The sequence below is a fragment of the Cololabis saira genome, chromosome 6, assembly GCF_033807715.1.
Source record: "Cololabis saira isolate AMF1-May2022 chromosome 6, fColSai1.1, whole genome shotgun sequence".
NCBI lineage: Eukaryota > Metazoa > Chordata > Actinopteri > Beloniformes > Belonidae > Cololabis > Cololabis saira.
This window is the reverse complement of record NC_084592.1, coordinates 26,895,188-26,909,872: the sequence shown is the minus strand read 5'-3', so window position 1 is coordinate 26,909,872 and position 14,685 is coordinate 26,895,188.

The window sequence follows — 14,685 nt, the reverse complement described above, 5'->3', positions numbered from 1 at the left end:
GAAACGCACCCAGAATCTTTTCAGTCACAACCGTGACGAGATCTTGCTGTTAGTGATGAATAGGGTATCTGAGAGAACTGGTTAGGCCTGTCTTCTGACATCTACTCTTTGTTCAGAGGCTGATTAAAATGCTGATAAGAAACCTGGTTGTGGTTAACCTCAGCGTGATGGCTGATTGATTATCCTGTGCTTTAAAAAAAACATTTCTTGGCTTGTATTCAGATGCACGGTGACGTTTAGGCACAATGAGATGTTGTTCATGTTTAAGCATTAATTAAGTAAAAATCAAATGTATTGATTTGCTTCAAGCCTCTCGCCATGTCTTTGGCTCTTTCTGTATGGCTGGATGTGCTGCCATGTTGCACAACTCATTTTGGACCATAATGAATCAGACTTTCCAGTGTCAACGTCTGTAAACGTTAAACACTTGCAAACATTTATTCTCATCAAATATATGAGGACTGGAGTGTTACATCCGACTCTAAATCTGAGACTTAGCTAACCCTAACCCTTGACATGCCAATCCTTAGTCTTTTGCAGAAAATTCAGCTTTTAACAAACTAGATTTCCTGAGAGTCATGACGTGAGATTAAATAACTGCTTTCACTTAGCTTAATTTATGTGGCACTTTTCAAACACAAGTGCAGCCCATGGATTTACAGAACAAAAGGGAAAAAAAGTGTGATGTGAAAGATTAATAACATAAAGCGTTAAGGAAATTTGCAGTAACAGATTGTAATAAAAGCAATTAGTATGAATATCAACAGTTAAAAAACCTATAAAAAAGAAAAGGAAGCATATTAAAACAAATGTTGAACAAAAATAATGCTTTTACAAAGCTATTTCAAAATAGGTGTGTTTTATAGGTAGAGAGGTTGTCAACAATTCATGGCATCTGGTTCATCAAGAAAGAAGTCTGGAAACTTAAACCTCTGCTTCCGTTCTAGACCTGGAAAATCAGTAATCAAGACAATCCTGACAGGGGGCTAACATGGCATTCTTGGAGGTGCCTGTCAGCTTTTTGGATCAAATAAAACTATAAAAAATTAAAAAAAATGTAATTTAATTTAATACAATTTGGCTGCCCAGCTAAGATGCCACTGCATTAGTCCTTCCTACAGTGGGGAGAACAAGTATTTGATACACTGCCGATTTTGCAGGTTTTCCCACTTGCAAAGCATGTAGAAGTCTGTAATTTTTATCATAGGTACTCTTCAACTGTGAGTGACAGAATCTAAAAAAAAAAAAATCCAGAAAATCACATTGTATGATTTTTAAGTAATTAATTTGCATTTTATTGCATGACATAAGTATTTGATCACATGTCAACCAGTAAGACTTCCGGCTCTCACAGACCTGTTAGTTCTTCTTTAACAAGCCCTCCTGTTCTCCACTCATTACCTGTATTAACTGCACCTGTTTGAACTCGTTACCTGTATAAAAGACACCTGTCCACACACTCAATCAAACAAACTCCAACCTCTCCACAATGGCCAAGACCAGAGAGCTGTGTAAGGACATCAGGGATACAATTGTGGACCTGCACACGGCTGGGATGGGCTACAGGACAATAGGCAAGCAGCTTGGTGAGAAGGCAACAACTGTTGGCGCAATTATTAGAAAATGGAAGAAGTTCAAGATGACGGTCAATCTCCCTTGGTCTGGGGCTCCATGCAAAATCTCACCTGGTGGGGCATCAATGATCATGATGAAGGTGAGGGATCAGCCCAGAACTACACGGCTGGACCTGGTCAATGACCTGAAGAGAGCTGGGACCACAGTCTCAAAGAAAACCATTAGTAACACACTACGCCGTCATGGATTAAAATCCTGCAGCGCACGCAAGGTCCCCCTGCTCAAGCCAGTGCATGTCAAGGCCCGTCTGAAGTTTGCCAATGACCATCTGGATGATCCAGAGGAGGAATGGGAGAAGGTCATGTGGTCTGATGAGACTGAAATAGAGCTTTTTGGTCTAAACTCCATTCGCTGTGTTTGGAGGAAGAAGAAGGATGAGTACAACCCCAAGAACACCATCCCAACCGTGAAGCATGGAGGTGGAAACATCATTCTTTGGGGATGCTTTTCTGCAAAGGGGACAGGACGACTGCACCGTATTGAGGGGAGGATGGATGGGGCCATGTATCGCGAGATCTTGGCCAACAACCTCCTTCCCTCAGTAAGAGCATTGAAGATGGGTCGTGGCTGGGTCTTCCAGCATGACAACGACCCGAAACACACAGCCAGGGCAACTAAGGAGTGGCTCCGTAAGAAGCATTTCATGGTCCTGAAGTGGCCTAGCCAGTCTCCAAACCTGAACCCAATAGAAAATCTTTGGAGGGAGCTGAAAGTCCGTATTGCCCAGCGACAGCCCCAAAACCTGAAGGATTTGGAGAAGATCTGTATGGAGGAGTGGGCCAAAATCCCTGCTGCAGTGTGTGCAAAACTGGTCAAGAACTACAGGAAATGTCTGATCTCTGTAATTGCAAACAAAGGTTTCTGTACCAAATATTAAGTTCTGTTTTTCTGATGTATCAAATACTTATGTCATGCAATAAAATGCAAATTAATTACTTAAAAATCATACAATGTGATTTTCTGGATTTTTTTTTTAGATTCCATCACTCACAGTTGAAGAGTACCTATGATAAAAATTACAGACTTCTACATGCTTTGCAAGTGGGAAAACCTGCAAAATCAGCAGTGTATCAAATACTTGTTCTCCCCACTGTATGTGTAACAGTGGCACTGACTTGTTTTTCAGTGTGACTTCAGGACAGGAGGATGATGAATGTGATGCCATCAAAATAGGGAGCCGAGTGCTGCAGAGTAATCAAACAAGACCAAAACTCTTCATACAAACCTTTATTATGATTTATTATTAAACCTTATTTTGCAAAGTACTCGGCTCTTTAAAGATGACTAAACATTTGAATTTGATTTTGCTCCTCCAAGTCTTGACTTGAGGCTGGATTTATGAACCTTCAGTGGCAGGTAAATCTAATAATTCAATGCTAAGTAGTGTTCTGGAAAGTAAATAAACCTGAACTTTGTTATACAAAGCATGACTGCAAGCACGTTGCAGCCCAAAAAAACTTTAAAACAGGTTTGTGATATGATAGCATCACACGGGTGGACTGAAGGTGAGGAAATTGTGTCAACAAAGAGTCTTGTCAGACATGCCGTGGAAAAGACAAAAAAAATGAACATTTACGCATTAAACGTTAAGCTTATTTGATGTATTAGTTTAAAATGTATATTAATTGAGTGATTCATTTCAAAAGTAATATGAAACACAAGTTTACTAGATCTGTTAAAACTTTTTGTACAGTGTAAGTATCACACACACTCCCACTTAACGCTCTCCATGGTAGCAGGGGGACTGAGCACGTAAAGAGGACTGACGAAGGTTGAGGTGTGGCTTCACATAAAAAGAGCAGAGCTGAGTGTCAGATTTGTTGATCCGCTCACCTTAACAGTAAGTTCATATCCGCAGACCTCTGAAGACGATCTGCTCTCCTGCAACTTAGAAAAACCAGAGAGCATAATGGTCTATACGTGCTGTGATGTTGATAGCTGTCACAGTTTACTGTAATTTTAAGGTCTGTAGTTTAAATATATTGTAAATATTTGCATCCAATTAAGTTTTTTTCTTCTCCTTTGTGTGTGAACAGGTACTTTGGTACTTCAAGGATATCTACGCATGGATTCTTCAGTTTGAAGGTTTGAAGTTTTGAAATGGAAAGACACGGGCGCGGTAAATACCATCTTCTTATCCAAGTGCTCAGACACTATGAAACACTTGTCATTTATATTTACTTTTTTGTATAATTCATTCCAGGGGGACACTGTCATCAAGGAGGCCATGGACATGGACATGGACATGGTCATGGACATGGACATGGGCATGGGCATGGCCATGGCCATGGCCATGAACATGGGCATGGACATGGACATGAACATGGTGGTTGCCAAGGACATGGGCATGGTGGTTGCCAAGGACATGGGCAAGGTGGTTGCCAAGGACATGGCCATGGACATGGCCATGGACATGGACATGGACATGGACATGGACATGGCCATGGGCAAGGTGGCTGCGCTGGACATGGAAAAGGACCTAAATGTTGTCGCAGACGCAGGCGCAAGCGTGGTCATAAGCATCGCAAATGTCACAAAAAGGGGAAGGAATCTCACGGGGTAAGTTTCAGTTTCAGCAGCCAGAACAAAGCAGATTCTTTCTTAGATGCAGGAGGAGAATAGAATGCACTACACATTGTGTGTTAGTGCAGTCTCAAATTTTGGTTTGTAAGGCAGCTAAATTATTATGCTTTTTCAGCTATTTCAAATTCATAAACCAATGTATGCATATCATGACATTGGGAGCTAATGCTACTAATTTTAACAGTGAATGTATATTTTTGCACACACAAATATCTGTAAGTAAAAAAAAAAAAAAAAATCAGTTTGATATATGTATCCACGTGATATCTAAAACAACTGTCTCTGATTTCTGTTTTACTTGCAGTCTTCCAGCAGCTCCTGCAGCAGCAGCAGCAGCAGCAGCAGCGACTCTGACTAAATGGACGATTTCTGGAAACTTTCCAACTTTCAATCGCTCTTTAGTTTTGCAGCATTAAGTTTGGCTATACTCATAATTCATGATTACAATTTAACTGAAAGCAATTTACATTTTTGAAAGTTAAACAAGCTTTTAACTGGACATACATACAACATATAATGAGCTTGCACTGATTGTGTGGATTAAATGTTTTCTCCATGTTTGTTTTAAGTTCTGATGTAATTAATTTCAAAGTATAAAATAAAGATAGATAATTTACAACTTCATTATAATTCTTGTCTGTCTTCTTCTTAAGTCGGCCACTGATATAGTTTCAGGAGGCCCAAATGCATTTTTACTACCCCCAAATGACAACATAGTAATACTTGATGTATTATGACTTGTTCATATTGTATATAGACCTACTGTTATCGACAGATTTTTGGGCACTAGACGTTGATGACTCCATTCACTATAATTCATTTTAGAGTTTAAACCTTATGATATGATGATTTGAGTTTGATGGAGCACTTCCTTGCTTATCTAGTGCGTTAAGCGTTTTTACATTGGATCCCGCATATATTGCTGGATGATGAACGCGAGTTGAACGTGTGTTGGTAATGTTTTTTGTTGGGTCATTTTTGTTTTTGGCAATTTATTGTTATTTGTGACCTTGGGCCTGAAGGGGAGTTGAAGGGAGGGAGTGTAGGGATGGTAATCGAAAGCCGGTTTTCAAAGAGAACCAGTTCCCAGTAGTTCGATTCCGTGGAATTGTGAACCCATGATTCTGTTTATAGGTTCTGCCAACATCTGCCAACACACTTGCGTGATGATGCCGTGCACACACTTCGTATTTTGTCTCAAAATGTTTCCAACATGGCGTGAAGACAGAAACGCACTAAAGTTTGATTATATTTCACGAAAAATGATAATCCCAGGCCCCGGTGCAACCATAGACTATATATAACAATGGACAACACGTTCGGTCACGTGACCCATTGGTTTTCTGGAAACCAGTTTTGAAGCCTGTTTTCCTTCATACAGAGCACAGCCATATTGTTTCATTCTGTTCCGTTTGTATTCACACTAAACTATACAGAATGGACGGTTAAAGCAATATCCATGCTTACTTATAACTTTATTGTATGAACATTTCACAAACATATCTTACTGACCAGCATCACTTTGTATACAGTGTCCCACTCAAATGTGTTTCCTGGCCACCTTAAACTAGGAACAACAATCCTATTGTTACCATATCACTCAGCTGATCATTGTGATTGTATTTATGTCACAATGTTCATTTGAAAAGGTTCCTGTATTTCAGCTTAAGCCATCTTTGATTTAATTGAAGTTGAGTGCAAAATATTGGTGCATACTTGAAATTAAAGTGTTAATGTAACCAAAGTCATTTGTACTATATTTTTACTATATGTAACTGGATGAGAATCAAGAATCGATAAGGAACCAAATAAATTCTTAACAATTCACATCCCTAGATGGAAGGCGAGTCGCGAGGCATTATTCTCGTAACATAACGTCACCTGTGTGGGCGTGTAGATTGACGTATGTTTCTACATCAGCAAGATGAATACGCCCTTAGACAGGTGTAGTTTTCAAATGGAAGATGGGCGTTTTTTCGGGTGTTCTGGTTCTTGCAAACCCCCGGTTAGTCATTTTTTTTTCTCCCCCCCCCCCCTTGTCTGTATATATATATACCATGCTGGTATATATATATATATATATATATATATATATATATATATATATATATATATATATATATATATATATATATATATATACACATATATATGTATAATATTATGTAGCCATCCATCCATATAATAATTATAATAATTAAAGCTGCAAGCAGCGATAAACGGGCCCTCGCGCGTGCAATTTTCACCAATAAAAGTCAAGGACTCAAAGCCGAGTCCGATGACACGACCCATGACTCTTTATGTCAAACCATTCAAAAGTTATGGCAGAACATAGGAACTATCAAATATCGACCAATCAGAAGAAGGGGCGGGGCTAATTTGCACCAATTATGGTCAAGAACTCAAAACCAAGTCCGATGACACCACCCACAACTCTCTAAATCAAACCATTCAAAAGTTATGGCAGAAAATAGGAACTATAAAATATCGACCAATCAGAAGAAGAGGCGCGGCTAATTTGCACCAATTATGGCCAAGTACTCAAAACCGAGTCGGATGACACCACCCACATGTCTTTATCACAACCCGTTCAAAAGGTATGGCAAAGAATAGGGACTATCAAATATTGACCAATCAAAAGAAGGGGCGGGGGTAATTTGCACCAATTATGGTAAAGGACTCAAAACCGAGTCTGTATGTCAAAACATTCAAAAGTTATGCCAGAAAATAGGATCTATCAAATATCGACCATTCAGCATGTTGTACTATACATGTGTAGTGAATTTCGTTTTTCTATGTCAATCTGGGGAGACGAGCTCGATTGTATAATTGTATACATTTTCAAGGGGGCACTACAGAGCCATTTTGCCACGCCCGTTAATGCAAACCATTAAATATCAAATTTTTTCGCCAGGCCTGGCTTGCGTGCAAAATTTGGTGACTTTTGGGGCACGTTTAGGGCACAGTGCGAAGGCCCTAATAATTAAAGCTGCAAGCAGCAATGAACGGGCCCTTGCACCCTTGTGCACGTTCAGGCGTGCTGATGTGGAAGCGCTTGTATGACTTGCATGTAGATGTCTTCAGGCCTGGACATTTCTCTATATCAAACCATTCAAAAGTTATGGCAGAAAGTAGGAACTATCAGATATCGACCAATCAGATGAAGGGGGGGCGCGCTTTTTGGCGTCTATCATCGCCACAGTAATGCTTTTGACTGAGAAAAGTAATGCGCATCGTCGCAGGATCGAAACGCACATTTTGATGTACAACACACCTGGGTCCCCGTTACGGTTTGGGCGAAGAAGTGGCCTAAGAAATGGCATAAATTGCGCCAAAATAACACGATTAATTCAAAATGGCCGACTTCCTGTTCGGTTTCGGCCATGGCACCAAGAGACTTTTCTTTAAGTTGCGACATGATACAGGTGTGTGTGTACCGATTTTCGTGCATGTACGTCAAACCGTATTGTGGGGCTTGAGGCACGAAGTTTTCTAGGGGGCGCTGTTTAGCCATTAGGCCACGCCCATTAATGCAAACCTTTAAATATCACATTTTTTGCCAGGCCTGGCTTGCGTGCAAAATTTGGTGACTTTTGGGGCACGTTTAGGGGGGCAAAAAAGGCCCTCATTTCGTCGGAAGAAAAACGAGGAAAATCAAAATAAAAACGACGAGAACTCCTACAGATACATTAGGGCCTTCGCACTGTAAGTGCTCGGGCCCTAATAATAATAATAATAAATTAGTAATTTTTTTTGTCCTGCTGATGGAGGCCCAAAATTATGTGCGTCTTCCATCGCAGGACCCTTACATACCCACACTCGGTACTCGAGTTGAGGGGGGATGAGGGGGGATGGCATCCCTCCTATAATAAATATGGTCAAAATCATCCCCCCTGTAAAACTGCCGGCCACCCTTTCCATCCCTTATGTCATTTCATCAATGAATGTGGTTTTACGGCTATTTCAACATTTAGAGTCATCACCAGAAAAATAACACCAGAAAAATAACTTATTTGACATTTTTCACCTGTTTCAAGTAAATTTTCACTTGAAATAAGTACAAAAATCTGCCAGTGGGACAAGATTTAACTTCTCATTACAAGCAAAAAAATCTTGTTCCACTGGAAGATTTGCCAGTGCTATTATTTGTAATATATTATATTATTTGTAATCAGCACAAATGATCAGGGCCCATATAATAAAATCCACCATCCCCCCTGATTTTTTTTTGCAACCCGAGTACTGCCCACACTCACCAACAAAGACATGGACACTCATTCACTCACCATTTCCCCCTCCCCGGGGGGGTCCAGCACCGCCAGGTAGCCCCCCCGGGCAGCACGGAGAGCCCCGCCATGACCCAGGCACCGCGACCACCCAGGCCGACGAGGGAATGCGGGCGATGTAGGCCCCACTCCCGCCCCTTGTGTTGAGTGCATGTGGCTAATGCAATAAAAACAGGGAGGGGGAGGTCAGGGTATCATATTTGATAATGACCTCCCCTTCCAAATACGCTAAGTATCCTTGTTAAGTGTATCTCTATTAATTGTTGAGTGTGCGGTGTCTAAGATGTTAGCACCGGGGCACGTGTCCCCCCCGACCCCTCGGACCTACACGACTCACGTGGGGGGCGGCATAAGGGGGAGCGGAGGCCGAAGCCAGGAGGCGCCCACGCTCCCCTGCCGGCCATTCAGGTTGACGGGGGGCGGCCCACCGAGCCGGGCCAGGGCCCCACCGCACCTCCAGGAGCGCCCCCCGGACGCCGCCGGAGCCACCAGGCGGAGGGGGAAATGGCACAACATCCTTCCATTCACACTGACGACAGAAAACATAGACACCTGGGAATCTTTATCATATCAATGGACATCCTTTTATGGTCCTGGATATACGATGGTTTATGGCGTCCGAGACTGAGGTGCTTGCGGATAAAGGTGTTACCTGTGACATCCTGCTGCTGCTGCTACTCTCAACTGTTTCCTTATTTTATAGAATAATAATAAGTAAATCAATAAAATAAAAATAAAACGTCCCTGGTGGGTTGTACTCAAGTAACGTGATCAACAAACCCCTCCCACGACCCGCCACCCTGCGTCGGTCTTATCTCGGTATCATGCCCTGTATATGTATGCACGTGTACATGTACTTGAATGTGTTTATACGGCCATGTTACCAGGCCAGTGTAATACTTATGCCCTTTACAAGTCATTTCCTACGGGGTCACTTACTCTGCTTCTTTATAGCACTATATCTTTTTCAATATTTCTGTTTATAATTTTTTTCTTTAAGTTTATTGTAGGTGTATTTGTGTTGCCTTTGGCTGCTCTGCCCCTTTGGTTAAGATAAATGAATGAATACATAGAATAAGAAATAGGCCTAAAAATCCAGTTTTGCACCAGCCTAGTTCAAAGGAACAAGGTTAGCTGCTATAGAACTCCAACTTCAGCCACACCTGACACGTTTGCCTGGGTCAGATACCAGTGATGACATGTTGGCGGTCGGTCTGCTCCTGGTTTTCATACCTGAGCAGCAAGCCAACAAAAGCAATCCTAGATACAAACCAAGATTAGCCTTTAAAAACATAAATATAAAAGCTCTGGGCCTGAGGGTGAAATCCTCCCGTGACCCAAAAAAAGAAAAGAAAATAATATCAAGCTTTTTGTGACCCAGTCAGAAAGCACCAAAAGACTCATATAGTATATTTCTTACAGCATGAAAACGAAAAAATGATACAGAATATTTGCTTCAAATTTACATTATAATTAATATAATCCAGTTGTCATGCAACCTTTTCTAAACTGCTTAACTAAAATATCATGAGGACATAAAAAGATTATATCTGTCTTTTCAGCAATCTTCCAGTTGTCACAGGGACTGAATAAATGAAGATGTTTGGATGTGAAGAGAAATTAAACCAACTGCTTCCGGGAAACTCTCATCCACACATCTTCTGTTGTAAAAGTGTGATTTATCACCTACATTTTCAAAGCATGTTTTTTTTTTTTTTTTTTTTCATTTCTAAATGTCAGAAGCGACAAGTTCTTCAAAAAATCTGGAATTTTTTGGTCAGAAATCATACATATGTACGGAGCCCCTCTGGTGACATTTGAAGAAAATAAAATAATGCGTGGCCACGAGTTAATTAATGCGTGGCCACGAAATAATTAATGCGAGGCCACGAGTTAATTAATGCGTGGCCACGAGATAATTAATGCGTGGCCACGAGTTATTAATGCGTGGCCACGGATTATATTATCAAATAATGTTATTACTACACTCGCCATGACAATACTCTTGCTCTTTAATATAAATAGACTATATTTACCGTTATTAATGATGATTAACCATCCCACCAAGGAAGTTGCATCCACGAAGTAGGTTATAATGCCATCCACGAGTAAAATAATGCGTGGGCACGAGATACATAATGCGGGGCCACGCATTGATTATCTCGTGGCAACGAGTTATTAATGCGTGGGCACGAGATACATAATGCGTGGCCACGCATTGATTATCTCGTGGCAACGAGTTATTAATGCGTGGCCACGAGTTATTAATGCGTGGCCACGCATTATTTTATTTTTTTCAAATGTCACCAGAGGGGCTCCGTACATATGCTTTGTGGCATATTACAAATGATTTAAAACTCCTCAAGCAGAAAAAGCTTTACATACTGTATTGCATACCAGCATAAAATCTCCAGAGAATGGCTTTTCTCTAACCCAAGCTTTGGAAATATAACATTTATTTATCCAGGAATCAGTGTGTTTAGGGACTAATATGCATAAATATTTCAATTAAGCAATCAAATCGTTGATGATTATGACTGCATTAGATTATAATCATAATTCTTCCTGTAGAACCCATGTCTTTGAATGGAAAACCAACCAATACAATGAAAGCTTTATTTTATTTGACATCGTATGATTTTTCCTACTCTGCTTGTCTTAAGGTGTGTTGTTGGTCTATCTTTACGTACTGGGGAAGGTTGAATTGAAACCTTTGTGCAGCGATATTGTTTTTAGGTGCACACCCACACGTTCCTTGTAATGTATAATGAATCACTTGACAACATTTTTCTTTCAACACTCCTGCACATTTTTCATGTATGATACATTTAGCTTTGTGATAATACTACTTAGTATTTGGACGACCTGCAATAGAAAATGCATTTTTGGGCCAAATGTCAGTGTTGTTTTTTATGTTTTTTCCTTTTTTACATTGTGTGCTTTTTTTTCACAGGGAGTGTTGTTTGACTTGGGGCAGGGGGATATAAAACTCTGTTGGACAAAGTCGACTAGGGCGTTGTCCACTGTGCAAGCTGACTGTTAACGTAGCAATGAACCTAAGGCTTCATATTATCAAAACTTTTAAGCCAAAATAATGTCTGTAATTTAATTTTTTTAAAGGAAAGGCAAAACAAAATGTATGAGTCTTTGCAACATGACATTAGAAAAGCTGGTATCTGGGTAGCCAGACACACCACTGTTCATGATCCATGTTGAAATGTTAATTATTACAGTGCACACACATGTTGGTCAAAAAGCAAAACTGCTCAGATGGTAATAAAGGCACTGCCCTGATGGGATGAGGTGCAGCTGTGAACAAAAAGGAGCAGCAGATTACAGCTACGTTAGGAGATCTGCTCTTCAGAACACAGTAAGTTTACCTGTGTCCCTAAAAGAAATCTGTTTGTTTTGGGGATTTTATACCCCTGAAATACTTGTACGAATATGTGCAACGTTGCAGATTATCTTTAAAGTGCAATTTTTTTTCTTTCAGAGACTCTACTTTTATCTGACATTTCAAAATGTACGGACAAAACCAAGGTAAACAGCCTCTGTAATGTACACACAAATCCTTCCGTTCATTATATAGCCTATATGTATTTTGTTGTATGCAATGCTTAATTTCTGTCTTGTTATTTAGGAAATCAATACCCAGGTTACCCCAATAACCCTCAACAAATGCCAGCGGGCTACCCACAATATCCTCCTCCAATGTCAAACTGTCCTACTATGCCTGGACCTCCTGGACATGCACCTGGGCCTGGTTGTGGTCAGGGTCATGGACCATGCCATGACCATGGACATGGACATGATCACGGACATGGACATGGTCATGGACATGATCACGGACATGGACATGGACATGGACATGATCACGGACATGGACATGGTCATGGACATGGACATGATCACGGACATGGACAGGATCACGGACATGGACATGGCCACAAAGACAAGAAGAAGCATAAGAACAAGCACAAGCACGGCCACAAACACGGCCACTGTGACAAGAAAGGAAAAGACTGCCATGGGGTAAGACTTTTTTTTGGATTCACTTTCATTTATTCTTGTATTCAAAGTGCCTTGAATGCAAATAAGATCTGCTCTTACATTAACAAAAAAACTCTTGCATGTAACATGGTAAATATATAACCAAAACTGAAGAACGACTGCATTTGTTCCTCAAATTTTACCAACATACAAGTGAATAATAGCCTAATTAATACACTAAATATATGTAAATCACCTGTGTTTTCACATCATTTAAAGTAACTTTTTGGTGTGTTTTCTTCTGCTTTGTTTTAGTCCTCCAGCAGCTCCTCCAGCAGCTCCTCCAGCAGCAGCGACTCTGACTGAATAAAAAATTCTTGGATGTGAATCAAGAATGACAACTGGTAGCTAAAACTCTGCAACCTCCTACTGCATCGGATTACCACTTCACAGCAGTTGTGCTAAGAGCTACTTTTTTTTGCATCACAGCTTAAAAATACATTTAGAAAAAAAATGAAACTTGCTCAATAAATGCAATCTAGCTTCTTTCTTTTTTACACTGATTTAGTTCTTATGTATTTTCATGTACAAAAGGTATTACTGCCTTCATTATCTTGTTTTGTGAAAAATAATAAAAATGGATTTCTATACATCTTTAAAAAATGTATATAGTGTATCTTATTTCTCTGCACTGTTTACCCACCCCACCTTGTAGTACAACACACCTCACCACTGCTGCGTCTCTTATCTCCAGTTAATTGCTTAAGTAAGCAATAATTTATTAATGTACACTAGATCCACTTTGAGGGCAAGATTTTCTTATTTTATCTATTTCTTTTTTTTTTTTTTTACCACGTTCTTTACGGAAGCATTGATTAACTTCACTACACTTGCAATATATATATATATATATATATATATATATATATATATATATATATATATATATATATATATATATATATATATATATATATTACCAAGTCTAATTCTAATAATAACATTATCATGATATATTGTTTTATAGTGTATTATTATATTATGTTATGAGATCTCATGGGATGTTATATTATAGTATTATTATATTGGTATATATTATAGTATGGTGATATCGTTTTGTTATATGTTATAATATTATAATCTTACTTTATATTATATTGTACTATATTATATCACTCTATATGACAATTATCTATTTGTTTATTTTTTCAAATTAATATTCATAATTTATTTATTTACGTTCATTATATTATTCACACACACACACACACACACACACACACACACACACACACACACACACACACACACACACACACACACACACACACACACACACACACCTAGATACATATCATTGTAACTTGATGTTGTCTTTTGTTGTTGTTTGTACTGTATGTCCCCTGTCTGTATCTTGTATTTGTATTATATCCACTTGGTGTAATAAAAAAAACTTCAAAAACTTCACTACACTTGTCACTTGTAGAAGTACAAAAAATAAACACACAAACACACACACACATATATATATATATATATATATATATATATATATATATATATATATATATATATATATATATATATATATATATATATATATATGTGTGTGTTTGTGGTCAGCACTGTTGCCTCACAGCAAGAAGGTCCCCGGTTCGACTCCCAGCAGGGTCTTTCTGTGTGGAGTTTGCATGTTCTCCCCGTGCTTGCGTGGGTTTCTTCTGGGTACTCCAGATTTACGGTTTCCTCCACCTTTTTGGTGATTCAAAATTGCCAGTGGGTGTGAGTGCAAGTGTGTCTGGTTGTTTGTCTGTATATGTGGACTGGCGACCTGTCCAGGGTGTAATCCCTGCCTCTCGCCTGAAAATAGCTGGGATAGGATCCAGCAGACCCCCATGACCCTGCAAATGACCATGACCCCTGCAAAGGATAAAGCGGGTATAGATAATGGATGGATGGATATATATATATATATATATATATATATATATATATATATATATATATATATATATATATATATATATATATATATATTTTTTTTTTTTTTTTTTTTTTTTTTTTTTTTTGGAGATGCTAGTCACTTGTACTGTCAAGAACATATTTTTGTTTTTCTTTTAACCTATCATTGGCTTAGCCATATGAAGAAACACCTTGCACCTTCTCAATTAGTATTTTCCTGGACTAATGC